The sequence below is a fragment of the Salvelinus fontinalis genome, chromosome 14, assembly GCF_029448725.1.
Source record: "Salvelinus fontinalis isolate EN_2023a chromosome 14, ASM2944872v1, whole genome shotgun sequence".
Lineage (NCBI taxonomy): Eukaryota > Metazoa > Chordata > Actinopteri > Salmoniformes > Salmonidae > Salvelinus > Salvelinus fontinalis.
The window spans coordinates 29,602,474-29,618,964 of NC_074678.1; the positions used below are offsets into that span (position 1 = coordinate 29,602,474).

Below are 16,491 nucleotides of genomic sequence, written 5' to 3' on the forward strand. Positions count from 1 at the left end.
CTATTGCAGTAAGAGAGGTATATGTCATACATGGACCTAAGTGAAGGTGATGTAAAGGCAGAGGAGACATAGCATGAGGATGTGTTACAAATCATTTCAATGAGGATCACTGTGCAATAGCTCTTGGCCAGCAGTGGACGATTATCGCCTCATATAAACTACAAGAGTGGCCCTCAAATTATGTTGGAATGAAAGCTTCACTATGTCTTTGGCTGCGGTGAGTAAGGAGGGGTGTGTAATACACAAATATATGATACAGTGGTTAATGTTTTGACTTTGATTGAATAGCATGTATCTAATGAGTACACCATGCATGCATCTCTTCTAAAGGTGCAACATTGAAAAGTAAGTTAGTAACCATCAATTATTTGGTATATAAGTAACAATTCATATTCAGAGGTTCTTGAAATATTCAAAATTCTGAGTTCATAGAAACATTTCAAACCGGCTTGGAGTCAACGACTAAAGACCATCAGCTGTTAACAGTTTTTATCACATCGCTTCTCCACTTTCCACATATCAGTCTGTTGCTAAGCAACTGTAAAATAAAACAGTAAACCTCAAGTCAGATAACCTCCTACCAATCACCCTCCACTTCATATTCACAGCATAGATATGGGCCTTTCAATTATTACATAGGAGAGGGGCGATTTGAAGGGGAGTGATTATGATGGCATTTTTCACAAGGGACATACAATTCTATTCAGAAGAAATGTCTTTATAGATGTTTGAAGGCTACATTCTTGATGTAATTCTCTGAATAAAAGTTTTATCAGTTCCTTCATGTGACATAGCTTTGTTATTCGATGAGATTCTTCCAGGCCTACTGATACCATGCTTGTGGATTATGAAATGAGGTTGTGTAATTTTATAGTATGTCACTATGTGGACATTTATGTTTCATTAGACTTATGTGGCAGGGTGCTGTACTGTTGGTCTGTCACATGAGGATACCTGGGTTGGGTCGGGAGTAGCCTATCTTTATTCAGTGTATTCTCGACAATACCATATTAACACTGTAACAATACCCATGTAAATACAGTGTAATTACAGATTATGTGCACATTTCGGACTGTAATAAACTCACATCATTCATTTTATTGTTTTGTGTAAATCATATGCATAATATCTTTAAATGTGTAATTACACAAACAGATAGACTACTGTTGTAGGTACACAGGCTAAAGGCCTCGATAGATGTAATAAATATATATTTTTTCCCAACTCCTTGAGGTGATAAAAAAAATATTGCTCAGAAAAGGTCTGCATCATTGAGGATAGATGTCATCATAAATAGGGAATGTAACCATCTGTATCAACAGCCTGCACCCTGTGAGTTCACAATCTGGCTTCCAGTTTATGAACATCGGCGCAGTTATGTTAAAATTCATGTCAATCAAACATATGCGCCAATCCGCGTTGCGTAGGGGTGGGCGCTCCAATTGCCAATGAACCTGTTTGATTGACATTGTAAGTCTGTAGCGCAGCGCATGCTGTGCCCATCGCAGCAAGTGTTACAAAAGGCTGCTATTATATGCAAGCGAAATATCTAAGTAGATAAATGATTGAGAAATCAAAACACCATTCGAGGAAGTAGCTATACCACATACCTACATTTACTCCGACCGTCACCACCCGAAAGGAAGAATTTGTGCAAGTTTAATTAAGAACGTGACTAATTCGTAAACTAGAGGATTTGACAGAGGGAAAACGACTGCATTTGTTGTGACCTTGTGAAGGTTTAATCAAAATGAACGACCTGCTCAATACGGTAGGTAATTTTTTTAAACACAAGTGTTATGCATGTGCATGTTCTTTCTGCTGCGCAGGAGGCTCGTTACATCATGTAAACTGTACGGGTCCAGTAAGCGCTATAGCCTACTGTATCTGCATTGTGGAGGAGAAACTACGCCTACCGAATGAGGCACAAACGTATATGCAGATAAACCCTTGTATTTACTAAAGTGAGTATCTTGGCTCAGGTTTTTTTATTTTCAATATTTACTGTAACATATAGGCTACTACTGTATACAAGGATACCACTACTCAGCCTGGTTTCATAGACTAGACGTAACAAAGTAAACGAAAATATGGGACGCTAAAAATAGTATGATATGTTATGCTTGGTAAGGTTATATAAGACAAATGGTTACTTAAGGCAAAAACGAAAGTAGGGTGGTTGGTTGGGGTGGATGGGCGGGCGTTCGTAACATATTTTACGTTTGCAAATTCGTAACATGTAATATGAATTGTACACTGAACAAAAATATAAATGCAACATATAAAGTGCTGGTACCATATTTCATGAGCTGAAATAAAAGATCCCTGAAATCTTCCATATGCATATTTCTCTCAAATTCTGTTCACAAATTTGTTTACATCCCTGTTAGTGAGCATTTTATCCTTTGTCAATATAATCCATCCACCTGACAGGTGTGGCATATCAAGAAGCTGATTAAACAGCATGATCATTACACAGGTGCACCTTGTGCTGGGGACAATAAAAGGCCACTCTAAAATGTGCAGTTTTGTAACCCAACATAATGCCACCGATGTATCAAGTTTTGAGGGAGTGTGCAATTGGCATGCTGACTGCAGGAATGTCCACCAGAGCTGTTGCCAGAGAATTGAATGTTGGAGGAGTATTTCTGTCTGTAATAAAGCCCTTTTGTGGGGAAAAACTCATTCTGATTGGCTGGGCTTGGCTCCCAAGTGGGTGGGTCTATGCCTTCCCAGGCCCACCCATGGCTGCACCCCTGTCCATTCATGGGAAATCCATAGATTAGGGCCTAATTAATTGATTTCAATTGACTGATTTCCTTATATGAACTGTAACTCAACAAAATCTTAGAAATGTTGCATGTTGCATTTATATTTTGTTCAGTATAATTTGTAACATATCATACGAAATGGGGGATGGACATCCACAAATGAATTCATACCATACGAAATGTAACAACTAAATGGACTGTGTCGGATTTACATACAAAATAATACAAAGTGCTCTGAGACCAGGTTGCACTACTACGAATTACACTAGCTTAATTAAAAGCTCCAGCAACACTTAAGTTGCATATGAGTGCTGTCATCCATCGTGAAAGGGCGGTTTGCATTGGTTACATTGCAGGTTACATTGTTGCATGTGAACATATCACCATAAGCTCTTTAGATAGCTTTGCTTATGTGCCCTGAGCTGTGTCTCCTAGACTAATACTGGAGTGCATGCCTATACAGACTTTCCCTCATCCCCACTATGCCAAGTCCATCCATGCTGACTCTCTAAAAACACCATTCACAGTGCTGTGTAAAGCTGCTGATGCCTAACATCAAAGAGACTGAGTAATGAGGGAGAATATGAGGGGAACAAAATAATAGAATTCGTCAGCAACACCCATATGTAAAATGTATGCACACATGACTGTAAGTCGCTTTGGATAAAAGCTTCTGCTAAACGGCATATACACTGCTCAAAAAAATAAAGGGAACACTTAAACAACACAATGTAACTCCAAGTCAATCACACTTCTGTGAAATCAAACTGTCCATTTAGGAAGCAACACTGATTGACAATACATTTCACATGCTGTTGTGCAAATGGAATAGACAAAAGGTGGAAATTATAGGCAATTAGCAAGACACCCCCAATAAAAGAATGGTTCTGCAGGTGGTGACCACAGACCACTTCTCAGTTCCTATGCTTCCTGGCTGATGTTTTGGTCACTTTTGAATGCTGGCGGTGCTTTCACTCTAGTGGTAGCATGAGACGGAGTCTACAACCCACACAAGTGGCTCAGGTAGTGCAGCTCATCCAGGATGGCACATCAATGCGAGCTGTGGCAAGAAGGTTTGCTGTGTCTGTCAGCGTAGTGTCCAGAGCATGGAGGCGCTACCAGGAGACAGGCCAGTACATCAGGAGACGTGGATGAGGCCGTAGGAGGGCAACAACCCAGCAGCAGGACCGCTACCTCCGCCTTTGTGCAAGGAGGTGCACTGCCAGAGCCCTGCAAAATGACCTCCAGCAGGCCACAAATGTGCATGTGTCAGCATATGGTCTCACAAGGGGTCTGAGGATCTCATCTCGGTACCTAATGGCAGTCAGGCTACCTCTGGCGAGCACATGGAGGGCTGTGCGGCCCCACAAAGAAATGCCACCCCACACCATGACTGACCCACCGCCAAACCGGTCATGCTGGAGGATGTTGCAGGCAGCAGAACGTTCTCCACGGCGTCTCCAGACTCTGTCAGGTCTGTCACATGTGCTCAGTGTGAACCTGCTTTCATCTGTGAAGAGCACAGGGCGCCAGTAGCGAATTTGCCAATCTTGGTGTTCTCTGGCAAATGCCAAACGTCCTGCACAGTGTTGGGCTGTAAGCTCAACCCCCACCTGTGGACATCGGGCCCTCATACCACCCTCATGGAGTCTGTTTCTGACCGTTTGAGCAGACACATTCACATTTGTGGCCTGCTGGAGGTCATTTTGCAGGGCTCTGGTAGTGCACCTCCTTGCACAAAGGCGGAGGTAGCGATCCTGCTGCTGGGTTGTTGCCCTCCTACAGCCTCTTCCACGTCTCTTGATGTACTGGCCTGTCTCTTGGTAGCGCCTCCATGCTCTGGACACTACGCTGACAGACACAGCAAACCTTTTTGCCACAGCTCGCATTGATGTGCCATCCTGGATGAACTGCACAACCTGAGCCACTTTTGTGGGTTGTAGACTCCGTCTCATGCTACCACTAGAGTGAGAGCACCGCCAGCATTCAAAAGTGACCAAAACATCAGCCAGGAAGCATAGGAACTGAGAAGTGGTCTGTGGTCACCACCTGCAGAACCATTCTTTATTGGGAGGTGTCTTGCTAATTGCCTATAATTTCCACCTTTTGTCTATTCCATTTGCACAACAGCATGTGAAATGTATTGTCAATCAGTGTTGCTTCCTAAGTGGACAGTTTGATTTCACAGAAGTGTGATTGACTTGGAGTTACATTGTGTTGTTTAAGTGTTCCCTTTATTTTTTTGAGCAGTGTATTATCAGGCTGTGTTCAAGTAGGCTGAGGTTATCAAAGGATTGATTGGAAACTACTCTGTCATCTTATGTCATCCATTTTGTGTATGGTTTGTGTTTGGCCACTTTCTTGACTATCATTAGTACTTTTATACTAGTACAGTTGAGACTTGAGTACACATACCTCCTGTACTGAATGGACTTCATGCCTCAAACTCACACTGAGCATCCATTTTACACTCAGCTCTCTTTAGCCGATTGCTGCCAGAAGAAAATAGTTGCCATGGAATACCCAACCCAAGCACTCGGCCGAATACCAATGATCCTCTAAAAAGTTTGCTATAACTTTTTTGCCCTTGTAAGAAATGTATTTCTCCAGAAGAACCTTCGGTTTGACACTAGCTGACCTAAGCTATTTTCTTCTAGGGAGAGGGGTCCTCCATGTCCTTGCCAGCTCAGCTGTGTTCTATAGGGTTACTGAGGCTAAGATATCACTCACAGGCCAGAGCACAAATCAAAAGGCAATGGATAGAATTAAACCAATGAAACAAAATCTGTCAATACAGGTTGTTTTGCTAATTACATTGGTAGTAGCCTAGTTGGTCACTGAACATGATATGGCATCTTTTTAAACCTGAGAAACGGACCCTTATTTGGAAAATCTGCCAGCTACTAAAGCAGGTACCAATGTGTAAGATAGTGGACCTAAGGTGGTCTTATCAGGGTGTGCGAAGAATCACGAGTCAGACGAAATCAGGTGCAAAATGGAGATATATTTACAGGCGCTATAAGGGCACAAGGCGAGACCCAGATGGTTTGAGTCTTAATATATATTAAACAATCCAAAAGGTGTAGGCAAGAGAATGGTCGTGGACAGGCAAAAGGTCAAAACCAGCTCAGAGTCCAGAAGGTACAGAGTGGCAGGCAAGCTCGAGGTCAGGGCAGGCAGAATGGTCAGGCAGGCGGGTACGGAGCCCAGAAAACAAGCAAGGGTCAAAAACCAGGAGGACTAGCAAAAGAGAATCGAAGCAGGAGTACGGGAAAAACGCTGATTGACTTGAAAAATATATAAGACGAACTGGCACAGAGAGACAGGAAACAGGGATATATACACCAGGGATAATAAGCGACACTTGGAGGGGGTGGAGACAATCACAAGACAGGTGAAACAGATCAGGGTGTGACAGGCACAGAAGATGAGCGGGATCCATGGATATTTACACGACATTGGTGAACACCGACATATTAACGTAGACCTTCCAAATAACATATAATAACTTAAATGGCCAATCAAATCAAATTAACCTTTTCCTAATGCAAAAACGAATCATGAAATTAAATAGGGCCAATTATTCTGTGTGCTGAAAAAAGCACCGGTGGTAGTATGTAATACAATCTCATCTTCAAGCAGTGCAGGTCAATGTCATTCCCTGATACCTCTGCAAATAATGGATGTCCATTTTTCATTTCATGTATTAAACATGTTTTGATATTAGCCTTATGAAAGGTATAAATGTTCATGTTTTCCATTAGTGCCCTAAGGAGTGTACAGTATTAGGATGGCCTGTTGAGATCTATATGGCCCAATTACTAAGATCTGAAATCCATTAATGAGGTTATTTAAGTCATGCTAAATGCTATCATATTACTTCCTTGTCAATAATGACTTAGACAGAGACCTTGAATGTTTTATATCCGTGCATTATTGTTGTACACTGCGTGTACCTCAGCCATGTTATTGGAACAAACATAAAGACAACAACATAATCTTGTTGTGGAAAAGACTCTTTTCACTGTGTTTCATTAGAAAATTCATTCTCTGGTTTCTCCACTGTTCTAATAGCCTTGGGTTCTATCCACCAGACGGACTATGGAATGGAGTTGCGCCCTCTGGCTCAGAGAGATTTGGTTTTCCGTCCTGCGGACCTTTCCTCCTCTCCTGGGTGGAATTGGGGTTTGTTGCTGAGGTGGTGGGGAGTAAATTAAAGATTTGTTCTAGTGAGATTGGCTCAATGTCAAATTTACCCTCTCAGCACCAAGCCTTTCTTTTTGAACACTGTAATAAATGAAGAGCCATCCGTTATCGCTCTCTCACTGCTCTGGATGCAATCATATCTGATGTTCATGCCTTTATCCTCACAACAAATAAATATATATTTTTGAGGATAGCACAGCAATCTAATCAGGCTGCCTTATACTTACGCTCTCGGTGGATTTGTGACCTTCCCTCAGTCAAGTTATATTGTTCGTCTCCTTGCCTTTATTATGATATAGACCTAGGTTGCACGGCAACCAACACTGACTCCTTTCTTTTGGAAGCTAATGATTTGTGAGTTCAGCTATACACTCCTACTGTTCTAATGCAACAAAATGTGGCAGGTTTCTCAGGTGAACGCATTGCTACGGAAACATGATCTTTTTTTTGTTTTGGTTGATTCTTCTTTCAAGCTATCAAGCATAGATTTTCTCAACTTCTCTCAACCTCAGCCCACAAACAGAATACTTTCATCTGACAGAACCGAGCCAGTGCATAGACATTGCTCTTAAAATCACTGTCACTTTTCAAGCAATACATTTTTTGTCCAGTATATTGAGTATAAATTGATGTTTCATGCAGGTATCCTTAGTTTCCACTTTCATTTTATCCAAGCTTTGATCATTTTGATGTCATTCCTGAACCAAAAGAATGTGTGCTAACTTGGCAGTATGTGAATTCATCTCCAGTTATTCTGAGGGATGATATCCATGCCTTGGAGGGTATGATGATTCTCCTGCAGAAGGTTACATCCTTGGATTGTTTTTCTTCTTCAAAGTCATTGGAGAGAGCCAGTAGATCTGGCAACTAGCCGAGAAGAAGCAATAATCTGTTTATCCGCTATCTGGAGAAAGATAGACACACATAGTACATATTTTTTTAAATAATCAAGAATTCTGTAACAATGCAAAGTATGAGGAGGACAATGTGTCAGCTTTCTGCTTAAGACTCTGGTTTCATTGGCTCTGACCTTGGTTATAATAACACATGAAAGACTGAGATGCAATACCGTAGCTAGATGTGACCTTTTTCTTGTTGACCTTGAATGATAGTTTTCGCGTTTTCTGAGTTTATGTGTCAGAAAACTTTTCGTTTTTATTGAATTATCGTCTTACCATCTCTGTTATTGTCTAAAAAGTTTATGCCTTAGCATTCTAAAGACACAAAGTACTTTATTTGGTGATAAAAAACATTATTGTTCTTTTCCTTTATATCTTTTTCAATTAGTCATTTTCCAACCCTCATTAAAATCACTGTTTGTCATTGAGTGGGTGTGTGTGTGTGTGTCATCATTATTCATTAAAGATCTTGGCATCTCGCCATCTCCGTTTACATAAGTAAGACAATGAAGCAATCATATTCTACCTTCTAGTAAATGCCCATGAGGCTCATTGCTGTCTCTGTATACTGTATAACCTTTGGACTAAAACATTTCAGATTTGTTGTGTTATTTTAGAAGTCATGTGGTGGATCCAGCTGTAAGAGGACGCATTTGGGAAAGACAAGCTGAATGTCTGCCAATGCAGTGTGGTATTCATCACTCCTGCCAGCCGTTACTCAGTAGGACCTGTCTTTATCATGAGATAGATGACAAGCATTAGGACATGACTAAATATATGACTCTGAAGCTTTTTCATTCTCTTCAACCCAGTGGTTATTCCCCACAATACCTCAACAGATTAATATAGTGATGGCAATCATGACTTTGAATAGGGAACATACAGTGCATTCGGAAAGTATTCAGACCCCTTTACTTTCCCCCCTCTTCAATCTACACACAATACCCCATAATGACAAAGCAAAAACAGGTTTTTAGACATTTTTTGCAAATATATAAAATAAAATAAACTGAAATATCACATTTACATAAGTATTCAGACCCTTCAGTCAGTACTTTGTTGAAGCACCTTTGGCAGCGATTACAGCCTCGGGTCTTCTTGGGTATGATGCTACAAGCTTGGCACACCTGTATTCTTCTCTGCAAATCCTCTCAAGCTCTGTCAGGTTGGATGGGGAGCGTCGCTGCACAGCTATTTTCAGGTCTCTCCAGAGATGTTTGATCGCGTTCTGTCTGGGCCACTCAAGGACATTCAGAGACTTGGCCCGAAGCCACTCCTGCGTTGTCTTGGCTGTGTGCTTTGGGTCGTTGTCCTGTTGGAAGGTGAACCAACAGTCTGAGGTCCTGAGCTCTCTGGAGCAGGTTTTCATCAAGAGTCTCTCTGTACTTTGCTCCGTTCATCTTTCTCTCAATCTTGACTAGTCTCCCAGTCCCTGACGCTGAAAAACATCCCCACAGCATGATGCTGCCACCACCATGCTTCACCGTAGGGATGGTGCCAGGTTTCCTCCAGACATGACACATGGCATTCAGGCGGAAGAGTTCAATCTTGGTTTCATCAGACCAGATAATCTTGTTTTTCATGGTCTGAGTCCTTTAGGTGGCTTTTGGCAAACTCCACGCGGGATGTCATGTGCCTTTTACTGAGGAGTGGTTTCCGTCTGGCCACTCTACCATAAAGGCCTGATTGGTGGAGTGCTGCAGAGATGGTTGTCCTTATGGAAGGTTCTCCCATCTCCACAGAGAAACTCTGGAGCTCTGTCAGAGTGATCATCAGGTTCTTGGTCATCTCCCTGGACAAGGCCCTTCTCCCCCGATTGCTCAATTTGGCCGGGCGGCCAACTCTATGAAGTGTCTTGGTGATTCCAAACTTCTTCCAATAAGAATAATGGAGGCCACTGTGTTCTTGGGGACCTTCAATGCTGCACACATCTTTTGGTACCCTTCCCCAGATCTGTGCCTCGACACAATCCTGTCTTGGAGCTTTACGGACAATTCCTTCAATCTCATGGCTTGGTTTTTGTTCTGACATTTATTGTCAACTGTGGGACCTTATATAGACAGGTGTGTGCCTTTCCAAATCATGTTTTACCACATTTGGACTCTAATCAAGTTGTAGAAACATCTCAGGGATGATCAATGGAAACAGGATGCACCTGAGCGTAATTTCAAGTCTCATAGCAAAGGGTCTGAATACTTACGTAAATAAGTTTTCCTGTTTTACATTTTTAATACATTTGCAAAACATTCTGAAAACCTGTTTTCACTTACTCATAATGGGGTATTGTGTGTAGATTGATCAGAAGAACCCAAAAATGTATCAATTTTAGAATAAGGCTGTAACGTAACAAAATGTGGAAAAAGTCGATGGGTCTGAATACTTCCGAATGCACTGAGACACAGTGGAGGAATCTGATATGTGCTGAGGCTGAGCACTACGGTCTGGTACTGCTACTGTCTGTGAGATGTCACCTTCCAGCTGGGATCTGCAAGGGAAGGAGGATATGGCTGTGAGACAGGGCTGGTTTGGATTGGGCCCGGGAACTGGGAGTGGACTGCCTTAATAAAGCCAATCAGATGAAAGTAGGTCCTCTGTTATCTAGGTCACTATGGCCTAAATTTATTCATCCCATGGAATAGCTTGACTGTGATTTTCCCATTCTGTTTCATCACAAAGTGATGGGCAAAGGAAGTTTTATATCCAGTATACGCTCAATATGACGAAAGACAAACCGCCTTATGTGAGCATTAGCCACCCCTGCTGTTGCACCATCTTCTCTTGGATTATGAAAAGATTTTGTTCAGAACAGAGAACTGTGTGTGGGTTTTAACCTGAAGCAGGCTATTCCAGCACAATCCCAGTGTGTCACCTTTGGTCTGCCCACAGCACTCTTAGCATCAGTTCTGGTTTTCAAGTTTCTCTTGTCTTTTGACTAAGGTTTAAGGAATTGCAGAGAGAGTTCACATGATGTGTTAATGAAAAATGTCATATCTTGTGACAACACAGACAAACTGCCTTCAGATTTATATTCTGTTTGTCATTGCTTTCATCTCAAGGTGATAGTATTGTAGAGGGTGGAGTGATGATGGATGAAAGACAGTTCAGCAACACTGATAAATGATTCAATAAGTCAAGGTTCCTCATACTCTCCCTTCAAGATGAACAGAAGCTTTCTGGAAGAGGAATTGCACTCAGTCTAAATATAGTTTGCCCTGCCTTGATGGAGCTTCATCTTGTCATTAAAAAACTGTCCCTCAGCCTGGCTGCTCCCTGTTCCTGTCCCTTACACAAGCGCCACCTGCTGGTAGAGCAGTGAGTTATAGAAAGCCACAGTGCCTTGGCCTCAGGGAAAATATATAATATCATCCACAAGTAATCATGCACAGTAGACAAACAGGGCAAGGTCCTTTACTTGATGCTATTGATAAGTATATGTCTTTATTAAGCTTTACAGTCCAATGTCTTGTGACACATTTACTGTAGGCACATTTCTTAGACAAAAAACATTTGTGGAAGCCCCTTCTTCCAGACTTCCACAACAAATGTTTGGTTAGGAGACAATAAACTTTGTGAACAAACTGTTTTATATTAAGCAAACTGTAGAAGGTTCATGAAAATGTTATGGCAATAAAATGGTTTGATCAACCTTTGTAACTTCGTTCGGTGATCTTTAAGCCAACTTCACATGTATCTTTAGACATATTTTCCTTGTAATAGAGATTCACCATGTTCTCACCTTAAGAGTAACGATGTCAAATAGCCTATTGCCTGACATAGAAGTGGCCCCATTTTTGGGGAGACATTTATCTGGCGACGGTACCTCATTAGACTATTGGCGAGGCCCAATTACCACTGTGTGTAGTCAGGCCAGCAAATTACTTCCCTTCACACTTTAGAAGGGCTTTGCACAAGTTGCCAGTGCGCTAGCCACCTCTTCTGGTCACCATAGCAACAACGTATTGATCAACACAGGCGCCTCTTCCGGTCACCATAGCAACAACGCATTGATCAACACAGAATAACGTGTTATTTAGTCATATTGTATGTAGTGGGGATGTATTCTAACATTCTGTCCCTTATTTACAGTAATAGAGCTGTTTACTCTAGTCTAGTGAGACAGGATTTACAAGCTAACACAAGCCCAGCTGTACTGCTCTGTTGACTTTTTTTTGGGGTGGGGGGGGGGGGGGGGGGTTGTAGATGGTGAGGAGGAGAGGAAGGAGAGGAGCCCTAGGCTCACTGAGCTGGCAGCTTAATTCCACTGTACTTTTTCTTGCTCATATCTGTCACGGGGTCGTATAATTAGCTGCAGATATCTGCACAGGTTTCCATGGTGCTGCATCATCTGTGCGAGAGAGGGAGTGAGAAAGAGAGCAGCCAACCCACACACTGCCAATCCCAGCGCAGGGACAGAGAGAGAGAGATCTACTTACACTCCTCCCGCAGTGCTCTTCAACACCTTGTTATCATTACCCTTTTTTATATGTCATCACACAGTTTCCTCCCAGTATCCACACTGGCTCAGTGAGCTACACAGCAACAGGATCTCCTCATCTGACTCATGTGGGCGATATACCCTCTGACGTGCAGTTTACGGATGATGGTGATATCTGTAAATACTTCAACAGAGAAAAAAGACCACAAGGAGCTTGTGTACTCAGACTTACACTGTGCGGTATGGACTGAGAACACATACCCTGTTGTAGTGGGAGCTGCTGTTCTATGGTCGTGAGGAGAGTGTGTAATGCTTGTTGTACTTGTGGGCTCACTGAGTCCATATGGGAGTGTCATGTTGGGGTTCCCGAGCCGGGGCCTTAAATGGCTTTGACTGGGGAGGTCATGAATATGCAAAGCCCATCTCCACTCTCTGCTCCTCCAGAACATCGCTGCAGCTCTCCAGCTTGTCCACCCACTGACGAGCTTTAGCTTGTAACAGAGCGTGGGTGTCTGCACTCTCAACAGTTACTCAGTTACCCCTACAGGCCACCGTTGCCGATGAGAGCAGCAAGCCCAGAGCGGCCCCTGCTGCAGGGAGAGCAAGGAGAGCCTGATGCAGGATGGGAAACGGCTGTGTGTGTATGTATGTGTGTGTGTGTGTGTGTGTGTGTGTGTGTGTGTGTGAGAGAGAGAGAGAGAGAGAGAGAGAGAGAGAGAGAGAGAGAGAGAGAGAGAGAGAGAGAGAGAGAGAGAGAGAGAGAGAAAGAGAGATATTCTGTATTCAGCACCAGTTCCCTATTCCGCTGTGCTCTGCTCTGGGCACAGGGCTTGTGGTGCGCTGCTGCAGAGGGTAACCAGAGCTACACTCATCTCCCACAGCATGAGCCTCTCTCCCAGGCCTGGAAACCACAGAATGTATGGTTCTGAAACGTGACATATACCCAAATTTGTCATATTACCCACACTCTTAGATTAAAAAAAAAATGTATTTCACCTTTATTTAACCAGGTAGGCCAGTTGAGAACAAGTTGTCATTTACAACTGTGACCTGGCCAAGATAAAGCAAAGCAGTGCGACACAAACAACAACACAGAGTTACACATGGAATAAACAAACGTACAGTCAATAACACAACAGAAACAAATCTGTATACAGTGTGTGCAAATGAGGAAAGATTTGGGAGGTAAGGCAATAGATAGGCCGTAGTGGTGAAGTAATTACAATTTAGCAATTAAACACTGGAGTGATAGATGTGCAGAAGATGAATGTGCAAGTAGAGATACTGGGGTGCAAAGGAGCAAAAAACAAATAACATGAGGATGTGTCACGCGGAATGACACTGGAGAGACGAAGCAGGTACGGGAGTAAACATTTAATAAATAACTGAAATAACACGAGACAGGAACAGCGTCAAGAACTAAAACTAAAGACAAAAACAATCAATGCAGCAGCAGGGAACTGACAAATATAGGGGAGGAAATAAACAGGAGATAAGTGAGTCCAGGTGAGTCCAGTAACGCTGATGTGAGTGACGAGGGAGGGCAGGTGTGAGTGATGGATGGCAGGAGCGTGTGATGCAGGGTAATCTGGCGCCCTCAAGCGCCAGGGGAAGGGAAGAGCAGGAGCAGACGTGACAGGATGGGGTAGTTGGATGGGCTATTTACAGATGCAGTGATCTGTGAGCTGCTCTGACAGCTGATGCTTAAAGTTAGTGAGGGAGATATGAGTCTCCAGCTTCAGTGATTTTTGAAATTCGTTCCAGTCATTGGCAGCAGAGAACTGTAAGGAAAGGCGGCCAAAGGAGAAATAGGCTTTGGGGGTGACCAGTGAAATATACCTGCTGGAGCGCGTGCTACGGGTGGGTGCTGCTATGGTGACCAGTGAGCTGAGATAAGGCGGGGCTTTACTTAGCAAAGACTTATAGGTGGCCTGTGGGTTTGGTGACGAATATGAAGCGAGGTCCAGCCAATGAGAGCATACAGATCGCTGTGGTGGGTAGTATATGGGGCTTTGGTAACAAAAAACTGTGATAGACTGCATCCAGTTTGCTGAGTAGAATGTTGGAGGGTATTTTGTAAATGACATCGCCGAAGTCAAGGATCGGTAGGATGGTCAGTTTTATGAGGGTATGTTTGGCAGCATGAGTGAAGGATGCTTTGTTGCGAAATAGGAAGCCGATTCTAGATTTAATTTTGGATTGGAGATGCTTAATGTGAGTCTGGAAGGAGAGTTTATAGTCTAACCAGACACCTAGGTATTTGTAGTTGTCCACATATTCTAAGTCAGAACCGTCCAGAGCAGTGATGCTGGATGGGCGGGCAAGTGCGGGCAGCGATCAGTTGAACAGCATGCATTTAGTTTTACTTGCATTTAAGAGCAGTTGGAGGCCACGGAAGGAGAGTTGTATAGCATTGAAGCTCGTCTGGAGGTTTGTTAACACAGGGTCCGAAGAAGGGCCAGAAGTATACAGAATGATGTCGTCTGCGTAGAGGTTGATCAGAGAATCACCAGCCGCAAGAGCGACATTATTGATGGATACAGAGAAAAGAGTCGGCCCGAGAATTGAACCCTGTGGCACCCCTATAGAGACTGCCAGAGGTCCTGCCAGAGCCCCTCCGATTTGACACACTGAACTCTGTCTGAGAAGTAGTTGGTGAACCAGGCGAGGCAGTCATTTGAGAAACCAAGGCTGTTGAGTCTGCCGATAACCATGTGGGGATTGACAGAGTCGAAAGCATTGGCCAGGTCAATGAACCTAAAAGGGTTCTTCAGCTGTCCCCATAGGAGAACCCTTTTTGGTTCCAGGTAGAACTCTATTGGGTTCTATGTAGAACCCTTTCCCATGGAACCCAAAATACATGGAACCCAAAATAGTTCTACCTGAAACCCAAAAGGATTCTACCTGAACCAAAAAGGGTTCTCCTATGGCGACAGCAGAATAGCCCTTTTAGAACCTTTTTTTCTAAGAGTGCACATCTCTTTCAAGATTGAACAGCTTTAGTGCTGTGAATAAGGAGCTGAATATGACAATCCACACTATATGTGACTTTTGGAGATTTGGGGATTGATCTACCCATAGCCTGGCAGTGGTTGTTTCATGTAACCCATTTGTAGATTATGTCCTGTATTGTAGTACATCAAGCTTGAGTGGGTTACGTAGCAAGGTAAAGCATCCCTCCGTCTTCCAATTTACAGCTCCTTAATACAGCACTCCAGAGCCTGGCCCGCTGTGGGAGGAGATGTGTGGGAGGACATGTGAGTGGAATACACACTGATGCTGGAGTCCCCTCCAATTGCTCTCTCTCTCTCTCTCTCTCTCTCTCTCTCTCTCTCTCTCTCTCTCTCTCTCTCTCCTTATATCGATATCTCCCTGTCTCTCTCTCTCTCTCTCTCTCTCTCTTAATTCCTTTTTATTGGTGTGCAGATTGAGTAGGGGGGCCTCCATCACAATGTTGCTGAAACAACAGGAGTGGTGTAAATTCCTTATCGGAGGCTCAATACTCACAGATAACTCAAATATTCACACTAGAGCTGGATGTACATAGATAACGGCGAGCTTCGGCTGCCCTGCAATGTCTTTCAATAGGAATCGTTTGAGGGAATAGAATAGAATATTTTATTTGTGAGCAGTTGCTTTTCTGCATTCACTAATACTGGGAAAAGTTACCAAAACATCCCACTGGGCACACACTAGTTGAATCAATGTTGTTTGGACATTATTTCAATGAAGTGGAATAGACATTGAATTGACGTCTGTGCTGCTTCCATCAATACAATACGTTACCTGTAATTGTGCATCTACAGCTGAAGTGGGAAGTTTACATACACCTTAGCCAAATACGTTTAAACTCAGTTTTTCACAATTCCTGACATTTAATCAGAGTAAAAATTCCCTGTTTTAGGTCAGTTAGGATCACCACTTTATTTTAAGAATGTGAAATGTCAAAATAATCGTAGAGAGATTGATTTATTTCAGCTTTTATTTTTCTTTCATCACATTCCCAGTGGGTCAGAAGATTACATACACTCAATCAGTATTTGGTAGCATTGCCTTTAAATTGCTTAACTTGGGTTAAATGTTTTGGGTAGCCTTCCACAAGCTTTCCACAATAAATTGGGGGAATTTTGGCCCATTCCTCCTGACAGAGCTGGTGTAACTGAGTCAGGTTTGTAGGCCT

The 16,491-nt window shown here is 42.9% G+C and overlaps 1 protein-coding gene across 2 annotated transcripts in view; it reads left to right on the forward strand.

The window, feature by feature from the left end:
* Positions 1–1,453: 1,453 nt before the first annotated feature.
* Positions 1,454–16,491, forward strand: part of LOC129810589 (leucine-rich repeat-containing protein 7-like) — a 294,865-nt gene continuing 279,827 nt past the window's right edge. For both annotated transcript variants that reach the window (XM_055861262.1, XM_055861261.1), the window contains exon 1: positions 1,454–1,771. The gene's annotated coding sequence lies outside the window, so the exon portion shown is untranslated. The remainder of the gene's footprint in view (positions 1,772–16,491) is intronic.